This window comes from Onychostoma macrolepis, chromosome 14 (genome assembly GCF_012432095.1).
Source record: "Onychostoma macrolepis isolate SWU-2019 chromosome 14, ASM1243209v1, whole genome shotgun sequence".
Lineage (NCBI taxonomy): Eukaryota > Metazoa > Chordata > Actinopteri > Cypriniformes > Cyprinidae > Onychostoma > Onychostoma macrolepis.
In genome coordinates, this window is record NC_081168.1 from 3,342,310 (window position 1) to 3,363,577 (window position 21,268).

Consider the following 21,268-nt stretch of genomic DNA (forward strand, 5'->3'; position numbering starts at 1 on the left):
GGAGATGGGGGATTCCCCCGCTCTATATGTCTCTGCATAGACTGAATTATTATTTTATTTTATTTAGGCTATTTTTTTATTGATTTATTTTTTTATTCCCAGTGAATAGGAGTTAAAATTCCCACCCGGGTGACACTACTCCAATAATAGACCATGAAAATACAAATAAAAAATAAAATAAATAAAATATTATTATTAATAATAATAATAATATTGCCAAGTAACGTTGCAAACAACAATAAAATCAGAGAAGGACTTTAAGTGTAAGCGACACAATACGGAAAACAAAGGTATTGTTTCTTATTTTTCCTGATGTTTGTTATTTAAAATTTAAATACATTTTTATAAACCTTTTTTTTTAATTTATTTACCACTTGTTGACAATAACGTCTTCAACATTGTCTATGACCAGCTATGTGTGGACTTTCAAAATTTGCTTTGCTTGAGAAAGCATGAAAATATATAGTTATGATGTTTTTTTGCATATGATTTAGTCGAGTCAGTTTTGCATCAAACACAATGTAATTTTCGGCAATCGAGATCTGGCAGCAACAGCGTATTTTTCCACTTGGGCGAGCGCTTCTCGGACAGCTTACCTCGCGCGTGAAATCAGCCGCATACCAGTAAAACACTGAGAACGCGCTACAATCCTGACGAGTCACAGCAGCAGAGCGGAGGCGCCAAAGCTGCGGAGAATCCGCTTACCCGGAAGCTTCCGTCACTGACGTAGATTTACAGAAAATTACCGTTGTTTAATAATAAATAATTATTAATAATTTTACAATAATAAATAATAAATAATAATTTTAAAATAAATAATTTTACATACGTATTCCCAACACTTTATTAAGCTGTAAGTCACATCTCAAATGACAAGGGATCAACTTATAATCATGTTTATATTAATTAGCCCGTGAACTCATTCTCTCAGGGTATGCGGCGCATTCGCAGCTTATATGGACGGAACGCCACTGATGTTTTATGGCTATGAGTTGCTTGTCTTTAGGACAAGCAATTGTAAATTATAAAGGAAATGGGGACTGTTTGGGTGATGTTCTATGACTGTTTGGATATTTCCTGACCTTGTGTTTGTATTCAAATTTTTGCCTTAATGTGGTTGTCTTGTTTTAATTGTGATACAGCTGTTCACATGATTGACCTTGATTACCAACAGGTGTAATCAATTGTAATGCTGCTTGAGTCTTAGTACTTATTGAGCTGTTGCTTTTGCTTGTATGTGTTTGCCTGACGAAGGTCTCTGGACCGAAACATTGTTTTTTTTAAATTTATTTAAACAAAAATACAGTACAAACAGAAATATTATTGCTACTTAAAATAAAGTTTATATTTGAATTTATTTTTAAATGTCATTTATTGCTGTGATCAAAGCTGAATTTTTATTTTCATCATTACTTTAGTCTTCGGTGTCACAAAATCATTCTAGTATGCTGATTTGTTGCTCAATAAATATTTCTTATTATTATCAAGATTGAAAACTTTTGGGATTTTTTAAAATATTTTTTGGAAACCGTGATTTAGGATTATTTGATGAATCAAAAGTTCAGAAGAACAGCATTTATTTCAAATAATCTATTTGTTGCCTTAATGTCTTTAATGTCAATTAAATGCATTCTTGTTTGCTTAAACGCATGTCTGATGCAGTTAATTCAATTAAATGCATGTGGGATGAATAAAAATATTCAAAACGCATACTTTTGAAGAGTAGTACATTTTGATATATGTTAGAAATAAATGTTTTTAATTTTCTTAAATTATATTTAGTATATTTTTAGAGAAAAAAAACGCATATGCAGCTATAGTTTACCTCACAACTCTATTGTAAAGAAATGCATATAATGATTTGTTTATAATCTTATTTTGAAACTCCTTTCTAACAGATGCTTTACGACGGATCACTGAGTCGGCTAGCGATTCACTGAACGAGCCATATAACAGCAACTCTGCACTGGATATTAAAATCCAAAATATAGTGAAAACACTATTAAGTAGCACAGTAACAAGATCAGCAGTTTAAGACATGTAAACTAATCTAACACATAATCACACATTCATACACGTTGCAGAAAGAGAGAAAGTGAGGAAAGGATGAGTTTAAAAGAATTAAAATGTGAAATCCCAAGTTTATAGCAATATGTGCTATTGCATATAGACCTGAACAACCATCAATCACTTAATTAACCCTCGCATTGAGTTACTCGATGAGGCCAACATTTATATTAAATGCACCAGTTCAGCTAGAATCTGGAGTTGTATTACTTGCATTGCCTTTGTGTTAAGGGATTCCCTTGGCGTTGGCTGACAAATGGTTTTGGAGTCAGTTGCTGGTTGAAGTTTGAAGCGGGTGCAGTCGGAGCTGGACTTTGCGGCAAACTTAACTTTGAACACGAAACTCTCAATGGAAAGAAAAGAAACTAAAGTAAAAGAATAAAAGGATGTAACGAGACTAGGTGGTTTTCTTCTCATCGTGGTTAGGTAGCAGCTGGCGTGCAGGCCGAAGCACGCTGGAACAGCGCTCAAAGAACGCAAAAGGTAAGCCGACAAGGCAAAAAAAAAGCTAGAAGCTAAAAGCATGGTTTGATGGTGTCCTGAGTTTTTAAACTCGGCTTTTGGACACATCCCAAAATGGTGTGTTGACCAATTAGATATTGTCAGTCACATGGTCCGAACTTTCCCGCTCTTGCAGAGTATAATTTTTTTGACATGATTTCTATAACCAGAATATGGTACATTTGTCAAAGTATTGATTGGAAGAAATGTTTCAAGCTAGAATTTTCACACTCATGCAAAAGGCAGTTTCTGTGCCATTCTGTGAACATGACGACAAAACCAAAGGTCGAAAGGGTTTAGAAGGAATCTCAGTCTGGTCTTTGTCCTGGGTGGGGGAGCCCACCCAACAATTCGCTACTAATGATTTTCCTCATGTGATGGCCATGATGTGCTGTGTCTTTGACTGTCAATCTTGGTTACTTGCCCCAAATTTGACAATCTCCTTCCTGAGTTGGGATTATCAATAAGTGTTGTTGTGTGTGTGTGTGTGTGTGTGTGTGTGTGTGTGTGTGTGTGTTAATGTTGTAAGCTGTTCTGTGAAAGAGGTGGTTGGTTGGCTTGCCTCAGACTCATGACACCAGGGTATCGTGGACAGATTTATGACATGCTCACATTCATTTTGATCACCTCTCACATTTTCTTCTGAAAATGTAAAAAAACTAGTTTGTTTTCTTCTGGAGAGTGGGGTTACTTCCAGATATCTGCATTCTCCAGTCAGCAGCCGGAATCAAAGGGCCTGTTTACACCTGGTGATTTCATGTGTTTTCGCTGATTGGATATCTATTTGATTTGTTAAAGCGTATCCTTTTACACTTGCCCACGTAAATGTGTCGTCGCAAAATGGATATAAATCCAATCTTCAATTCCCGCGCTATATTTCAATTTAACGGAGTTGACGTCAACGGAATCTAAAGATAAGCGCTGCATTTTATTAATTATCAGCTTCATGATTTCAAGATCAAAGACCGCAATAGGAGAGCGTGCGGCATCAGCACTGGAAAGATAAGTTTGTCTTACTACTTTTAATGAAGATGATTGTGTGTTGACCGTCTGCGTCTAACTTTCAGTTTCATTCGCGGGAGTTTGCGCGTCAACTTGCTGAAGAGATTATTATTTTAACATTTTGGGAGGAGTAAAATTTACATATGTGGTTTCAACAACCAGATGCATTTACACTTGTCCAGTTTCGTCTGGAATGCGGCCCAGACCACCTCCAGAAGTGGTTTGAGCGATCGGATTTATATCCGTCTCAAGCGTTTCGGAAGGCATTTACACCTGGTCTTTTCAGGATCGGATAGCTATCCGATCAGACAAAACGCATGAAGTGACCAAGTGTAAACAGACCCGAAGTGGCTCTGTGAAATGAGCTGTATTGGGTGTGTAACAGATAGCTGTTGTTTTCATGTAACAAGATGATAAGCTTTCAGCGCTGACCTTTACTCATCATTTTTCATCATTAAAAAGATGAAAGAATAGGACTTATTCTGCTGCTTTTCCGTAGCTACAGTATTTTCCTCTTGTCTTCTTTTCAAGCCCAGCCTTTCCATTTTTCACAATAATAGAGGCTGTTATGTTTCTCTCTCTCTTTCTCTCTTTCTCTTTCTCTTTCTCTTTCTCTCTCTCTCTCTCTCTCTCTCTCTCTCTCTCTCTGATGCTTTTCAGGCAGCACACTCAGTTAAGAGGTATTTTTTGCATCCAATTTCTTTCGTCTGTGTTTTTCTTCTATTTCATTTCCTTCCGATGTTTCACGGGCTTATTTTATTTTTTAAATAGATCCACCTCAATTTATCATCACTTTCCATCTTTCCCTATACCTGACTCCTGCACCTGCCAGTGTGGGTTTGTTTCCTTCTCAAGCAGAGTCATTGTCAGTGAAACATCTTCTGTCAGGATAACAATACTCAAGTGAGCGTGCGTTGTTGTGGAGAATGTGTAGATTTGTCTGCAGCAAACAGTTGCTGTGGTGTAATGGAGCAAGGAGCAGCCATTCGCTCCGACACGATGCGTTTCCATCAAAACACATTAAACCAACCCAGCTTAATGGATCTGCCGTTTCATCTCGCGATTCTCTCTGTGAATGAGAGTTAATAAACTATGATCGCTCTCCTGCTCATCGACTGAGACTGTCAATCGGTCTTTAACATGGCATGACCGTACAGCCACATGTGTTCTTCTCTGATTCTCAAGTGATTTTTTGGGTTGTAGCAGAACGTTCTGGGATTTGGCTGAGATGTTTCGAGGCTGGTGTCGGCATATGCAGGGGTTGTGCCCATGTGACTGTGTGAACAGAAAGATAGTGGTTTTGTTCTCCATGGCTCCATATTTCACCTTTCTGATGAAATGTAGAGCCATGCTTTTCTGGTTCATCAAAGAACCTTTCAGTGACCATTTCTCGAAGAACACTCTTAAAAATGAGTGTCAAGGTTCATTGACAACATCCATGATTCCAAAAAGAACCTTCAACGTCTGTGGAATCTGTGTATCTTCCCATTACACAAAATGGTCTATATAGTGAAAAAATGTTCTTTAGAATATTAATGTCAGAATTTATTTATTTTTTTCCTGAACTCCGAAATGTTCTGTATGGAACCCAAAATGGTGGTTCTATGGCATCACTGCAAAAACCCTCTTTTGAGGAAGTGAACATTTTGTCCAATGGAATGCCCACACGTGTGCATGGATGTTAAAGGTTCTTCTTGAAACCATAGATGCCAATAAAGAAGCTTTATTTTTAGAAGCGTATGCTTTTTTATGTTATACTTTAGTTTTTTTTTATGGGTTGTCTGGAAGCACCTGATGCTGCCTACCAAGAATGAAGGCGTTACTCTTCTTCTGTTTTAAGTGATATGCCTTTAAAAAGCTTGATGGGAGGGCACGTCCTCTGAAGGGATTTATACCAAGGCCAATTCTAAATTAAACCGGAAAGTTAATTGAACATGGAATGACCTAATTTCCATATTAACGCTTACTGTCAACCCAAATTGCTGCTCTATACACTTTAAACGGTGGCATAATTTAGCACGTCCGAGATTTGACTGTTTACGGCATGATGGTGTTTGTTTTATTAAATTCCTGTCATTGAGTGCGTAATATATGGGCTGTCAAATGAGCAGAAGAAATCTTGTGTCAAGACAGGAAGCAGGTGCTCTAATTAGAAGCTTCAGATATATGTTGACACTTGTTACGAGTGCAAAGTTTGAAGGAGCCTCCTGTACTTCCTGACAGGTGCAACTTCAAAATGAGAAAAAACTAATTAAGCAGTGCATTTTTCTCCAAGGAACATGCCAACGTACTGCCAAAAAACAATCAGAAAAACAATAATGCCTGTTTTTCTCCTGGTTCCTGTTTTGCATACAATGCTGCCTTTTGTTGACTATGCTCGCTTGTGCCTGTGTCACTGTACTGTTTCACATTCATTCACCTTATGTTTTGCCACTTTTCTCTTTGTAGCTGTCAGCACTTTGATTGCTCCCAGTGACTTAAATAGTTACCAAAAAAGAGTCACTCAGTGATTTGTTTAGTGACCCTTGCTGTTTACCAAAAATGACTAATTAACTGCAAGTAAATACCCTTTCTTATGTGGAACTAGACAGACATGCCCCCATTGGAATCCATTGGGTCTGAAAATCCATTCAGATGGTTCAGTTGTAGTACTCCAGCTGTTATTGCAAAGTAAAAACATATTGGCACTTTTTTACGTATTTATCTGGAGACTGAAACAAACACCTGTAATACTGAAGAATAAATATTTTTGAACCCTGCTTACATGCAGTAAATTCCTCCGGTCCGTTATCTGCTCTTTGTGCCGATGATAGTGCTTATATAATACAGTGTCTTTTTATTTTATTATTTTTTAATAGTCAAAGTCAATGTTGTTACTGATAGTTAGAGATCAGCAAAGATGTACGACAGATGTATGACATACGTATTTCATTTTGTTATGAAAGTAAGACTTCTGATAATCACACAATTAGGCACGGTTAGTGATTGATGAAAATAGTGTCATAATAGCCCAATATTGGCAGACTAATTAGTCTTGCTTATATATCGATCTGTCACTATTAATCAGACATATTCAGTAGAGAGTGAGAGTGCGAACCACTGCGCCAGAACAGATTTTTGGCATTCACTTGCAAAGAACAAACTTCCTTGAAGCAAACCAGACTCGTAATGATAGGATTTGTTTCTTTAAATCCCTTCATATGGTATACATTAAGTCATATATTCCGGCTGCTGCTTTCTATTATTTCTCTCATCATTCTCCCTGTCAGTCTCTTCATTTCATGGCCCTTTACCTTGACACTCTAGAGTTTAAGGCCTTTGTCAGAGAATGTGAATAAGATTTTGTTCTATCTGCTCTGAGATTCTTACACATGAGGTTTCATGGCGCCTGCACCGACTCTAACATTTAAACTAATTGAGGCTTTATTTGAGAAGATCTTTCTGTGTACAGAGCAAAGGCATTTAAAACGTATGCAAACAGTGTAAGCAAATACCATCTTCCTACTTTAGAGACAATTAAAAATATGTTCGTTCAGAAAGATGGTAAGAGCTTGTCAAAACAGCACACCTTTTATTTTTAAAAAAAGTGTGCAAACAGTAAAATGCATGATACAAAGAAAAAAAAAAAGTATGCATGATGATCAGCACTTTCTCCACTAACATGCAGCAATATGTTGACGTCTGGTGTAAATTGCTGTGGTAATCCATCAAGCACCGAACAAAGGAAATGAAACGCGGCTGGCTGACATGGAAGCAGTCTGTGCCCTCTAGTGCTAAACAATTTGAGCTGCCAGCAGGATCAAACATGTTATTAATTCTCTCATTTCTAAGGGTTTCTATGAGTGTATTTACTCTTTAGAGGGATTCGTTGAACACGCTTGACGGGAGTACTTTTCTGGAGTCTTAAACCTTGAAATTACTGACAGTTTATTTTTTGGAAATACATTATGGAAGGTTTTGTGCCAGATATGAAAACTTTCTAAGGCGTTTTCAATGCACAAATTGCACTCCATACTAGCCATAATCTCATTTTCTCTATGCAGTTGCTTAAACAATAATGCAAGGCAGTTTGTTTCTGAATATTGCATTTTATTTGTATTTTATTTCCTTAAAAATTAAAATGACACTGAAATAAAAGTGAAATGTGTGATATATATTATTCTCAATTTATTGATAGCTTCAAATGCAGGATATTGTCACTTGCAGGTATCATTTTGTTTGTTCTATGTCTTGCGTACTGAACTTGTTTTTGTATGAAAAGTGTCTCTGCACATGTGAGAAATAAAAACTTACCGCATACCACGACTTTACATTATTAAGGCTATTCTAACTATTAGGACATTAAAATAGGAACTATTATTATCAAGTAGCTTTCATCCGTAATGTATTGTCCCTTATAATTGATATAACTAGTGTGCCGTGGTAAGCCTACTTGTTACACATACAAATAATTTATTATATAGGATCTTTACAAAATGACTAAGCATCATCATCATCACCACCACCAGCATCCGTTTTCAGTGCAAGCAATGCATTTGAGAATTCAGGTTTCTCCATGGAGGCACTCCGTTTCAAACAGCTCAGCCTACTCCTCTGTAATAATTAAGCTCCGTTAATTAAGTTGTTGTGATTAATTAAAGTTAATAGGGGAAAGACTGCAGAAAGATGAGCACCTCTGGTGGGTAAGCAAACAGCATGACAGTTTATCAGTAAACTCTTAACTCATTACCCGCCCCACTCATTTGTTCATTAACGAAGCGTTAACATCGTCATCTGCCAGTTCTGATTCAACACAGAAAAAGGAAAAAGCATGTTTTCTTCTCCACAGATGAGAACCCATTTATTATCCGCATTCATGTGCCTGTGGCATATGCTATTGGTTTTGAATGGAGACAGATATAGTGTAAGATAAATACAGGATGTGCCTGCTGCATTCAGATTCAGAGGCTTTCATGCATTCTTCGATACTTCCATTGAATATTCTGGTTTACTCTGAAACACATCCCATCTCAAAAGTAAAATGGGTTGCAAACGGCATTTCATGTCAGGGCAATGGCCCTTCTCTGTGTGCATATGTCAGACATCTCTGAACAGGAACAAAGGCACATCCCCTGGGCAAGCTGGAGGGAAAAAAACGGTAAACCCCATCACCTCTAACACAGCCCCCCACCTCCACACCGATTCAACTCAGAGCAAAGCCTGAAAGCAAGATGCAAGTGTTCAAAGAGACCAGAGAGACGCAGCACAGGGACAAGCTGAGAAATCAGACGGACTAGAGCTTTTAAATCTCTGTGCCTCCACCAACAAAAAAATCAGTTGTCATATTTCAGAATCTTTTTTAGGACCACAAAGGTTTTTTTTTGTTTGTTTATTTTTTTTTTCTTTCTTGTGGTCATCCATATAATAGCAGTGGATAGCAACCAGCGTCAAGCTTTAAAAAATGCAGAAGTATTCAGAATGCTCCCTTGCAACACATGCGGTACATTCAAACTGATCTGGGGTTATATGACAGAAAATTTTATGATAATCCTGACATTGGCTGTTGATTTCTGTGCACAGCTGCATGTTCATGAGACTCAAGTGCACTGTTTTGAGAAATCAAGATTAATAACTTATACTTTATTCACTGAGTTGAATATCTCCGGTTGTCAGATGACAGTCATAATGACAGTTGACAGATGTGAATACGATAACTTGTTGCTGCTATGAGCATGACAGATAAATTCATCTCAGAGAAGAAGGTACATGGATTGTATTTTGTGTTGCGTTTTTATTCATATTGATTTCTCGCAACTTTTCCTGAGCGAGTTGGAGTGAAGTATGACACTAATAGTCTCATCAATATGCAGTCGTGTATTTTTTATTAAATAGTACATGTATAAACACACATACAATATGCACGTGTCACATGACATGGAACCATTCTGCAATGCTTTTGTCTTTAAAAAAAAAAAAAAAAAAACGGTTAACAGTAGGAATTTACAATTGGATTTTTAGTCTTTTACCAATAAAATTGCATTTTTTATTTTATTTTATTTTTTTTATTTTTTTTACAGTGAAACCTTTCCTTTTTTTACTCTTGTAACACAGTGTCTATGGGCCTTGCTGAACCTGTAACCTAACTCTTAATATGTATCTGAACAAGTCATTTTCTGTACAGCACTTTTAACATTGAGTCAATAAGTAGCTCTTTTTTTTTTCTTTGTAACAAACTTCACAAAGAAATTAAAGTCACTTTTTAATTAGCTCTTGTCCTAGAACTCTGTTCAGGTTGAAAGAACTTATCTCTTTTTGAACCCTTTGTGTGGGCGTTGGGACGAGTAAAGAGGTTGTTTCAGTCCATAACAATTCCTGATCAAACACTGGCCTGTTAAAGGAAACGGCACACTGTTAATTTAGTAAAACGAGCTTCAATCTCACACGGATATGGTCTTTAGGCAGCACGGACTATTACTTCAAAGATAGCGATGAGTTCTGCTGTACCTGTAATTACATAATTCATGCAGAAGTATTTGAAGTCATTATAAATCAAGCAATCGTTCTGCCCTCCAGCAGCGCTGAGCTCTGATTGGCTCATCCGCAGATCTTAAGATTTTAACCGCTGGCCAGCTATGCAGCGCCGACCCACTGTTAAACCATTTATATGGCTTTAAATGTGGCTTTAAGGTATTATGAATGAATATATATATATATATGAGCATTTACTGAGCTTAGAGATTTCCATGAAGTAGATCGCTTAAATGACTTTTGCTGGTCGTCTGTGTTCTTACAGTGTGTACGATGCACAATGGGAATCAGTGGCGGGACCTGACTGCCAGAGTGAGCGTGAAACAATGACGAGCCTGTGTTTGAGCTGCTGATATGAAATTCAGAGCAGCTTATCGTGATGGCTGACCCTTGTGTTTGAGCATTAGCTGAAGTGCTGCTGCTTTCATGTCATTCTCACAGCGTCAGACCGAGGGTTTGCTCTGGCGCATCGCTGTCTCTCAGGATCCCTGCGGTTCAGAGCTGCATGCCATGGATATTAATGTAATACACGTCAGTGTGTGCACGAGTTCCTCAAGTTTCTTTGCTAGTTTTATGATTTCATATGTAAAGCCAAGTAGTGATGGTGTTGTTAAGCACACTAAAATAGCAGCATCAGCAAGATAAGTGTTTGGTTTTTGTTTTTGTAATGCCAACCATTAAAAATATACACAACCATAGATTTATTTTTCTTCTGAATAAATTAATTATTTGATTCAGCAAGGAGACATTAAATTTATCCAAAGTGACAGTAAAGACATTTATAATGTCATAAAAGATTTGCATAAAAAAAAAAAAAAAGTCTCATGGTTTCAACAAAAATGTGAAGCACAACTGTACGAAAAAAATGTGAAGCAGCACAATCAGCATATTAGAATGATTTCTGAAGAATCACGTGACACTGAAGACTGGAGTGATGATGCTGAAAATGTAGCTTTGATCACAGGAATAAATTATTAGGGATGCACGATATATCGGCATCGATAAATGTTAATTTTTCTGTTATCGTTATCGAACCGATAAGAAAATTTGGCCAATATATTAAAGCCGATAAATAATGCATTTATTTATACTCGTATATGATGCATTTCCTTGAGTTAAATAAGCTGCCAGCAAAGCGCTTCAGTTTACCAGTGTTCATTCAGCTCTTAAGTTTTAGTGCACGCAGCACGAACAACAATGCACAACATTAATAACAATGATTGGGACTATCATATATATATATTATTATAATGAAAACACTATTATAATAAAACGTTTCTTTTTCGTTCACTATTATAATACAATTCTTTGGCTTAATTTGCGGGAAGAGTCAAGAGCGCATCTTATTAGCGCATAACTTAGTTCACTTTTGATCACTTTAGCATTTGAGTCTTTTTGAGCATAAGTTATAATATTATGTTTATGTTGTATAAATAATAAGCGATTCAGTTTACCGCAGCTCACGCAGCTAAAACTGCATGCTGCTATTTGAAACAGTGGTATTAATTTAAGATACTTTTTTTTCAAAATCATTGATATTTTATTAATAATAATAACCACCACTTTTCATCATCAATATGGTTTAATTAAAATAATTAAATTTTCGGTGCGATCGAGGCTACTCCATTTAATTTATCCATGGCACATGATTTTTTTATTTACATGTATGTTGTCCAGTGACTTGTTTGCATTATTTAAGCATTGTTTTATTTATTTGTAAGGCTGCTGGAAGTGTTTACTGGTGAGACTTTTTTGTAATCATGCTCAAAAATCATATAAAAATTTGGATTTAGATTTATTGGCCAACATATCGGTTATCGGTATGAGTATCGGCCAAAATGTTTATATCAGTGCATCCCTATAAATTATATGTTAAAATATATTCTCATAGAATACATTTTAAACAGTAATAGTTGAAATGTTATACAATTTTAACGACCTGTTACCATTTCTTTCTTACTTGTTACTAGCTTACTTGCACCAAGAGTTTGAACTGTAGTTTAATTGCATGTCTCTCACTTGCTAATGATTCCATTCAGTATTATTTATTTCTCTCTCTTGTTTTCTTGGCTTAATTTTCTAATAGTCTGAAACTGTTACTCTCTGTTTCTCTGTTCAGCTGCTAATCTGCGTCTGTCAAACATACATTTATATCCACGCAAACGTCTCCGTCTTCTATGTTAATATTAATAGGCCGAATGTTCTGAGTCACTGTAGTCTCTACTAGAGTCCAGCTGCAGCCTCTTTCTGGAGTGTCTGAAAACACTGATGTGGAAGTGCTCAATCACTGACAGACGTACAGTAGAGCCGTTTCAACTTCACTGAATCCCTGATCAACCGTGATGCAGCCGCATAGAACTGACCTCCAGACCAAAAGAAAACCGCCTTTTATTTTGTCGAGATCACATGACTGCACTTCTTTTTAAGGCTTCCGTATCTCATGGCTTGCTTTTCCAGGCATGAATAATAGATTTCTCCGCAGTCGTGACTGTAGATGTTGTAACATGGTGGTCTGCACGCCTGAGTGCGTCTCTCATGAGCGAGGTGAAGTGTCTGGTAATGATGTGTCTTTATTGATGGCTGCTCTCTATTAAGCTCCTCAGGTCTTAGAGCTCAGAGGTGCTGCTCCAGCAGTGCTGTCAGACCCCGTTTCCTTCTCAAACGGCTCACAACATCCCTTCCAGAGCCCAAAGCCCTGACACGCACATCCTCAATCGTACATTTGGGGGATGAATGTGCAGAGGCGAGGGAAATGTCACCGCCACTGAGCTGGAACCCAAAACTAATTATTCCCTTAATCCAGCCAGAAGAGAGACGGAGAAAATAAATAATTTGTGTAAACACACAGACGTGGGATCACAGCGTGCGTCGCATTGTTAGAAAGACCTTGTTGCTGTCATGTTTGCGAGCGTCTGGCTGGAACGGGTCCGGGGCAGGAGTTAATTTGAATCCACCTCTCCAGTAATGCCGGCCACATTAAAACAAGCCTCTCTTAACGGAAGAAACTGCCAAAGCAGCTTCCACAGGAGCCAGAGAAAGCCAGCCAAGATTCAACAATGTCTGTTTCAACTTAACAGACTCACTTTTGCCAGTGTAAAACGATACTCTGATGAGAAGAAAAACATCCTCACTGTGCGATGTTTCTCTCGCTCCTGGTTTGCTCTTAAATTCCATTCAAGGTCTGAAATTGTAAACGGTAATTCAATTATATCTCATTTACTAACTTAAGACAGCTGGTGACTCAGCCGTCAGTATGTGTGTGTTTTTGAAGCTGAGGCTGTGCCGTTTTGTGAATATAGTCACGGCTGAAGGGCACAGTTGAGTTTGACATGCCTGCAACCCTTTTATCCGTGACTTTATTTAACAGAATAGTAAGGCCTTGAGTGCATTTTAGATTTGATAAAATGGTTACTGCATAATAAAAAAATATATAAATATATATTAAGGACACATTTTTAAATAAAACGTTATTTTACTACTTTATTATTAATTCATTAGGTGCTATCTCTTTGTTAGAAGATTTGGTCCGGGACATGTTAACCTACCTAGAATTAATTAACCTGCTAAGATTAATAGTTTTTCTCCATATATATTAAGACTCTTGTGTTTACCAGAACTGTATTTATTTGATCAAAAACTAATTAAAAACAGTAATTTTGTGAAATAATATTACAGTTTAAAATAGCTGTTTTCTGTGTGAATATGCTGTGAACATATATTCAATGTTAAAAAGTAATTTATTGCTGTGATGCACAGCTGAACTTCCAGCATCATTTCCCTTTTTTGTATCTGTTATCAATGTAAAAAAACAACGACAAAAAAAGCTTAGTATTTTTGTGGAAACCAAGATGCATTTTTTTTTCTCAGGATTCTTTGATAAATAGAAAGTTCGAAAGAAAAGCTTTTATTTGAAATATGTAATAATTTAAAAGCCTTTTCTATGACTTTTCATTAATGTCATGTATCCTTGCTTGTATCCTAGAAAAGTATTCATTTTCTGTCCAAATAAAATAAAATAAAAATAAAATCTTTCTGGCCCCAAACTTTTGAATATGAGTGAATTTATAGTGATAAACACAGCAGAAGTACTGTATTTTGTGTATTTTAGCTCAACTGGATGCTTGACCGATTGACTGTTTATTATGTCGATACTGATTTGCGACCATAAGCACAGCACAAGTGCTGTATTACAGATAACTTAAATCAGATGAAAACCTCAGACATTTCATTCACGTTCAATAGGAAAATCGAAAGTGTTGAAAGTGTAATTACTTAAGTGACCGTACTTCCTCCTACCTTCATTAAGACATGAGCAATCCATAGATGTATGAATGAAGACTGCATTCAATAAGGCTCTTGAGACGCGGGAGCGCTCTCATACAAGTGTTTATTCTGTGAAAAAATAACGCTTTTTGCTTGATAGCCATCATATCGTCTCAGCAGGAGGGCTCTCAGCATGTTTGATGTGCGGAGCTGGAACACCTGATATCTAGTGTTTCAGAGAGATCTCCTCAAGGACCTGCACGGCCTGAACCCTGTAGAAGTGATCTGTGGGATCAGATGGAGGTGTTTTCTGCTTGGCATTTGACACTTGAGTTTAAAGCAACAATCTTTTGTTGTTAGCTGGCTTAACTGATCTTTTCAAGGTGATCCGAACGGCTGATTGAAATCGTGATGGTTTGACATAATGAGGTTTGCAATTGTGGTGCATCCCCAAAGACTTCATTCTGAAGCTTGCCTGCCGTCTCCGGCTCGAAAGATCTCCCAGAGAGGGTTCAGTCTTGCTTATGAAGTGAGAAAGTAATCTACACGTGGCTTTTGAATGAGAAAGATGCAAAGTTGTATTTTAGAACATATTTATTCGATTGTGTTTAGTATACACAATACTTGGCAGTTTAGCAATTGCTTTGTGCTAAATTATGCAGTGTAGAACAAATCAAAATATCATGCTAAATGTCAAAATAAGAGCTGTTTAGATAGTCAGTGTCTTGTGCTGATATACAGTGACTTGACAGTGTCAGATATTATATTGTGCATATGTTCACATTCACAAAAGGAATAAATATGCACGGGGGTGCTATTATAATTATATAGTAATATTGACCTACATTATTTTAATACTGTGAATTTTGTTCTTATTTATATATTTATTTATTAATTTCTCACAATGACACTTTAAAAGGATAGTTCACGTTAAAATGAACAATTCTGTCATCATTTACTCACCATCATGTCATTCCAAAACATATTCCAAATTATTTTGCGGAACACAAAATATATTTTGAACTGTATTTGCACATGCAATGGCTTTATTGTATGGAAATACTCAAAAGACGCTTTTTTTCATAACCAGTTAAATGATGACAGAATTTTCATTTACAGGTGAACTAAGGAAACCAAAATTATCGGGGTTAGCAATAACAGATATGATTGTTTATGTATGTGTGTGTGTGAATCTTCAATGCAACTCTTCATGACCCTCAGCTTCCTGCTAAAGTTGTCCCAGATGCTGAAGAGCAAGTAATTGTCTGTCTAGCGGTTAAGACCTTGTAGATCGTAAAATAAATTTCTCTGAGTTTTTCTTGGCCTTCTGAGGGAGATTTGGGCAGTGAGCCATGGACAGCTTTATTGCGAAAATTTTGTGACCACACAGTGGCAGAGGTGTGTGTGTGTGTGCGCGTGTGTGTGTGCGCGTGTGTGTGCGTGTGTGTGTGTGTGCGCGTGTGTGTGTGTGTGTGTGTGTGTGTGTGTGTGTGTGTGTGTGTGTGTGTGTGTGTGTGTGTGTGTGTGTGTGTGTGTGTGTGTGTGTGTGTGTGTGTGCGTGTGTGTGTGCATGTGACAGAAAGAAAGCTGTAGATGAAGAAAAACAGGCCTGTGGGGGACACTTTCCCCATCCATCCCCGGTGACTTTCAAACAGCCTTTTTTTCTAATTGCTCTCTCTCTCTCTCTCTCTGAACTTTTAGAAAGGTGACTTAGAGTCCCAAAGGATGTTTAAACCTAAAGAGATGAAACTGTCCCCTGGGAAGTCACTTCCTCCCAAAGTGCGTTTGTTAGGTCAGCAGAGTCTACTACAGTGAGTACTAGGAGTGGGCGATATAGCCTCAAAATTATATCACGATATTTCAAAAATATTTGCGATTAATAATATTTATGACGATATGCAAAAAAATATGGAAAAACGTTTTATTGGTGGTTGCAGCTGGCAGGCAGCAGCATTTATTAGTGCAAACACATTTTCCATCCTTTTCCAATGAGCTACTGTCATTGATGACAGACTACCTAATTCGAAGTGTAAATCTATTGTCATGAGGTGGCAGAAGCAGCATTATAGTGCAATAGTAGTGACCAGTGTTGGGCAAGTTACTTTAAAAAAAAGTAATTAGTTATAGTTACTAGTTACTTCTCACAAATGGTAACTGAGTTACATCATTATAAAAGTAACCCATTACCAGGGAAAGTAACCATTGCATTACTTTTTTTAAAAGAATGTGTCAAATAACTTGGATGCTCCAATATTAAATGTTAAATGAATGAAATGGACACTACATGGAATTGATTATTATTTTTAAACATAAACTATTTAAAAATACTTATTTAACACTGAACATGTTTTAACATTCTAGCAGACATTATACCAAATAAAGCACAATTTAACTTATAATAAGTTAGTAAAATAATATTTTGTGGCCATTGTTGAGACCCCCTTCTTGAATCAGGCTTGCAAATAAATGCGACCTTGCTGAGCAGAAGGGAATTCTTCTAAAACATTAGAAAATATTACAGATCCCAATTTGAACACTATGTGTGAACTTTATAATAAATGTATTAATAGAGCTGTTGTAATTATTATCATTATTATTGTCTTACTTTTTAATTTTATTTAACAGAACAACAGTAATATTACAATACTAACATTTATGAATGTTGATGGAGCTTTTATTTTGACGGAAACCTGCAGGAAGTCCCCAGTGCTTCTTTTTGTTGACAGCAGCAAATTTGTAAATTATTCTCCTTACTAATTTGGGAAGATGCACGTATCACATTGTCACATGCCTTGTAAAAATTCATAAAAGTGTTATTGAAAAACTGACGAGTAATACAGTTTCAGCGCAGATTTCCCTCGCGGTTTGGACTTCTGCAGCGCTGTTTGAATTCATACGTGTTTTAGAAAACAAAACGTTCTGCAGTGTATTTAATTGTTTAAGGCCATTTTGCGATTTTAATCATCATACAGAAACCAGCAACAACCACCCCTTCCTCTTCTCATCGGAGACATGAGATGCAGTACTAAACGGTCTCTCGCTGTCGGTGCTTGTAATGATTTTTGCATCTTTCTCAGACAGTTTTAAAAGCTTCCACACTGCTGACGTGTTTGCTGCGTCATTGCATCACTATATCATTGATATCACAATATGACACTTTTTTTTTATCATATAAAAATGTATACCGGTATTATCGTGGACGATATGATATGGCACACCCCTAGTGAGTACATACTGTAAGCCCCTCTTGGAATGGACAGTAATAAAATACTGTAGTACTAAAATTAAAGTCAGTATTTTCAGGAATTAAAATCTAATTCATAATATTAACAAAAACTATGATACCATTTCAATCATTCTAAAGTGCAACAGTAGTATTTTCATATCAGTGAGATATTATATTTTGTAATATTTTAAATTATATTTTAACTATTGAAAATATTAAAATTAATTTTAGTCAAGTTTTAGTAATTTTTCTGTGGTTTTTGTAATTTGTATTAGTCTTTTTTTGTTTTTAAATATTTTTTTCTAGTACTAGTTTTAGATATTTTAGTACATCAAGTTAAAATAAATGAAAATGTGAAATGTTGCCTTGGTAATTTTATTTTATTTCAGCTAACATTTATTTCAAGTAACAACATTTTTATATGGATTTGGTTTTATTTACCTTTAATAACACTGTTTATATTTAGGCTTCGAATTTTGGCATATTCATAATATTTCCATAATCAACTAGTTTGTTGTCTAAACAACTAGTAGATTTTAAAAATCTAGATGAACTAGTCAGTGTCAATTGTCATCAACCATTCCTTTTATTATCATTATATATGGCCAAATAAAATTTGTCTTGGTTGCACGCTATTTCATATGTGTATACATATGTATATACACACACAAACTTTGTATGAAGTCATGAGTTTGTTCTGGTGGTTTTACTCTTTGGTTCTGCTCCGTCATCGGTTTCGTTGGCCTCTCCATCCTGGCAAGACAAATGGCCTCTTCAGGCTTGGCAGAGGCGGCGGTTGGTCCAGAAAACATCCTGTGCTGTTATTGAGTAATCTTTGAAGCAATCTTAAAAATGCATTTTTCGCCTGCCAATGAAAGAGCTTTTAATGAGTTGCAGTTCCTGACCAAACAAACTTCATATCCTCCGCTTGTATACAAGATTTACGTCCTTGCATCAGAAAGTGAAGTATGGGCTTCAGTTTCACTCTTCTGCAGTGCTGCATTATCCGCAGTACTCTTAAACACTTTCACAGCGCGATGCTTTGATGGCAGTGTGTTTATGCTGGATGAGTTTTTGTAATGTTCCTCTAGCCTGCTGATCAGAGTGTGTGAGCGCTGAGGACTGGAAATGGAGCAGAGAGAACAGTTGTGTGATTTTTGCCTTGAGCAGAAGCAGTGTTTCTGAAAGTCTCACGATGTTCTCTCAGTCTGTTGCCACTCTATCATGAACATTACATGCATGTTAATGGGCCAGAATACAATTCCATGTCGGCATGATTTCACCATGTATTAAAACGTGTTAATGGACTGTTAGCCATCAGAATGAAAGAGAGATGGAAATGTGATAATTAAAACTCACTCATATAAATGTATAAATCAAAAGTCAGTAGGATCTTTTTTCATTAATACTTACTCAGCACGGATGGATTTTATTTGTTCAAGAAGTGACTGTAAAGATACTTACAATGTTGCAAAAGATTTTTTATTTCAATTACAGTAAATGCTTTTGAACTTATTATTCATCAAAAAGTCCTAAAAAAAAAATAAAAATGGGAGAAAAAAAATCTCAGTTTGTAATAACAGCAACACGGCATGAGTTTAGATTAATTAATTTTAAAAAAAAGTTTATGGAGTATTAAATTTATTATAATATTTAAAATTATCCAAAATATATTATTTAAAATTATTATTAAAATTGTAATATTTCAAAATATTATTGTTTTTATTGTATATTTGATTTTTGATCAAATAAATGCAGCCTTGGTGAACATAAAAGACTTCCATAACACTTTAGATTAGGGAAAACTATTCACTATAAACTAGTTGTTTATTAGTATTACCAGCATGTTGGCTGTTTATTAATTCTTATTAAGCACATAATGCATGACCATATTCTAGAACCCTAATACCTAAATGTTTAACTACAACAACAACTACCTTCAATAAACAGTATAGTAGGAGTTCAATGCGGGAAAACCCTTAGTTAATAATAAATATGTGTTCCCTAATCTAAAGTGTTAAGGACACTTCTTTTAAAAAACATAAAAAAACTTTCCAAACTTTTGAAAGGTATTTAGTTTTGGAGTAAAGTTTCTTTAACCAATGAATGGGAAGTGATTGAGGAGCGGAAAATGGAAAATCCGGCGAGGATTTGGAAGGGCGTGATTACAGACTGCTTTCAGCGGGAGAGAAATTGCCTGTCGCTCCAATCCACTCACACCACTGCTGCTGATACAGATGATTAAACAACTGCTTTCACTTGAAACCTCGGACCTCCGCCGTCTGTTTGGATGACTGAGAGGAAGACATCTGAGAGATGAGCCGTGGACGACGTCCTCTGAGAACCTGCAGAAGATCAACCAGACACACTTCCTTCAGCTTCAGAGCGTGATTTCTGCTATCTGTTCAATCCAAAACCAGGATGGTATTGGTGGAATATGACTTTGAATTCACCCTTGTGTCATGTCTGAATGATTACGAGCTTCGGAGTGTTAAAAGAAAATAACATTTAATAGTAGTTCTGTATGTCATTCTGGTTCCTGCTTGAGATTTCTGTTTGAAATGTCATTTTATTGTAGCCAGTGTTACCTGGTTCACTTTCTTTATTTGGCAGTGTTTTGCAAAGAAGTATAGAGGTGAATAAATAGAAATTAATTATCAACAACAAAGCCGCACATGGATCCATGTTGGCACTATGAGTGTTGCCATAGAGACTAATCATTTCAGTGTGAGTACGTGAACAGCTGAGAGCAGAATCTGAGTTGTTGACATATAATCATGCTAATTCAGACACGACGTGACATTATTTAAATGTTAAAAGATCCCATAAACCCTTGAGGGGTGATATATCTTTAAATAAGGAAATGAAGCATGAAGTCGCACGTCGAGAAGGTAATTTTTTTTGTTTTCTGTTCTAAATAAATGTTTTGTTTTTTTAGATGTTTTGCCCAAAACCACCTTTGATATCCCTCTGGAGAACCTAAAAACTAATTACCATGCTGTTTTCATTAACTCTGTATAATAATTCCCTGACCAACCACGAAACACAGTGGTATTTTCTCAATGGAAATGATCTCCTCCGTGTGATTGCCGCCCACTCCGTGCAGGAAGCATATGTTCTCTTGCACACAGCGGTCACACCTCAGATATGGGAACTTTCTGAGCTCTGTTTCTCTGTTTCTAGCGTTCATTTTTTCGGTGGGCGATACTGAAGTTTTATCAGACCTCTGGCAGCAGTTGAAATGGCAGTCTGTTTCCTCTGAAGTGATGGTGTGCTAAAGCACATTGGCACCTCTGCTGTGTTAATAGTACATAAATTAGTTCTCAAAAAAGCTCCCAATTTATCATAATAAAATGTGTTTTAAGCTGATGAAGACTTTACATCCCATTCCTCTCTCAACTCAAACACTTCATTAAGGGTGCTTTCACACTTGGTTCGCTTGCCTGGTCCGAACCCGAGTTCAATTGCTCCCCCTCCCCCTGCCCCCGCTGGACTGCGTTCATATTATTTTATTTGGGTCCGAACCGCAGTTCGTTTGCATCATCAAGGGTGCGCACCAAAAGTGCTAGTGTGAAAGCACCGTAAGTTTCAGTCCGCAGCTCAGACTTTTTAAAACCCATGTATAACACATTTAAATACAAACTATCAGTAAATGAATTATTATAACCATGAATATGCTTAGATTGCACAATGAATCAAACT

At 36.5% G+C, this 21,268-nt stretch overlaps 1 protein-coding gene across 1 annotated transcript in view; it reads left to right on the forward strand.

The window, feature by feature from the left end:
- Positions 1 to 21,268, forward strand: part of enox2 (ecto-NOX disulfide-thiol exchanger 2) — a 238,523-nt gene that overhangs the window by 136,186 nt on the left and 81,069 nt on the right. The window lies entirely within an intron of this gene.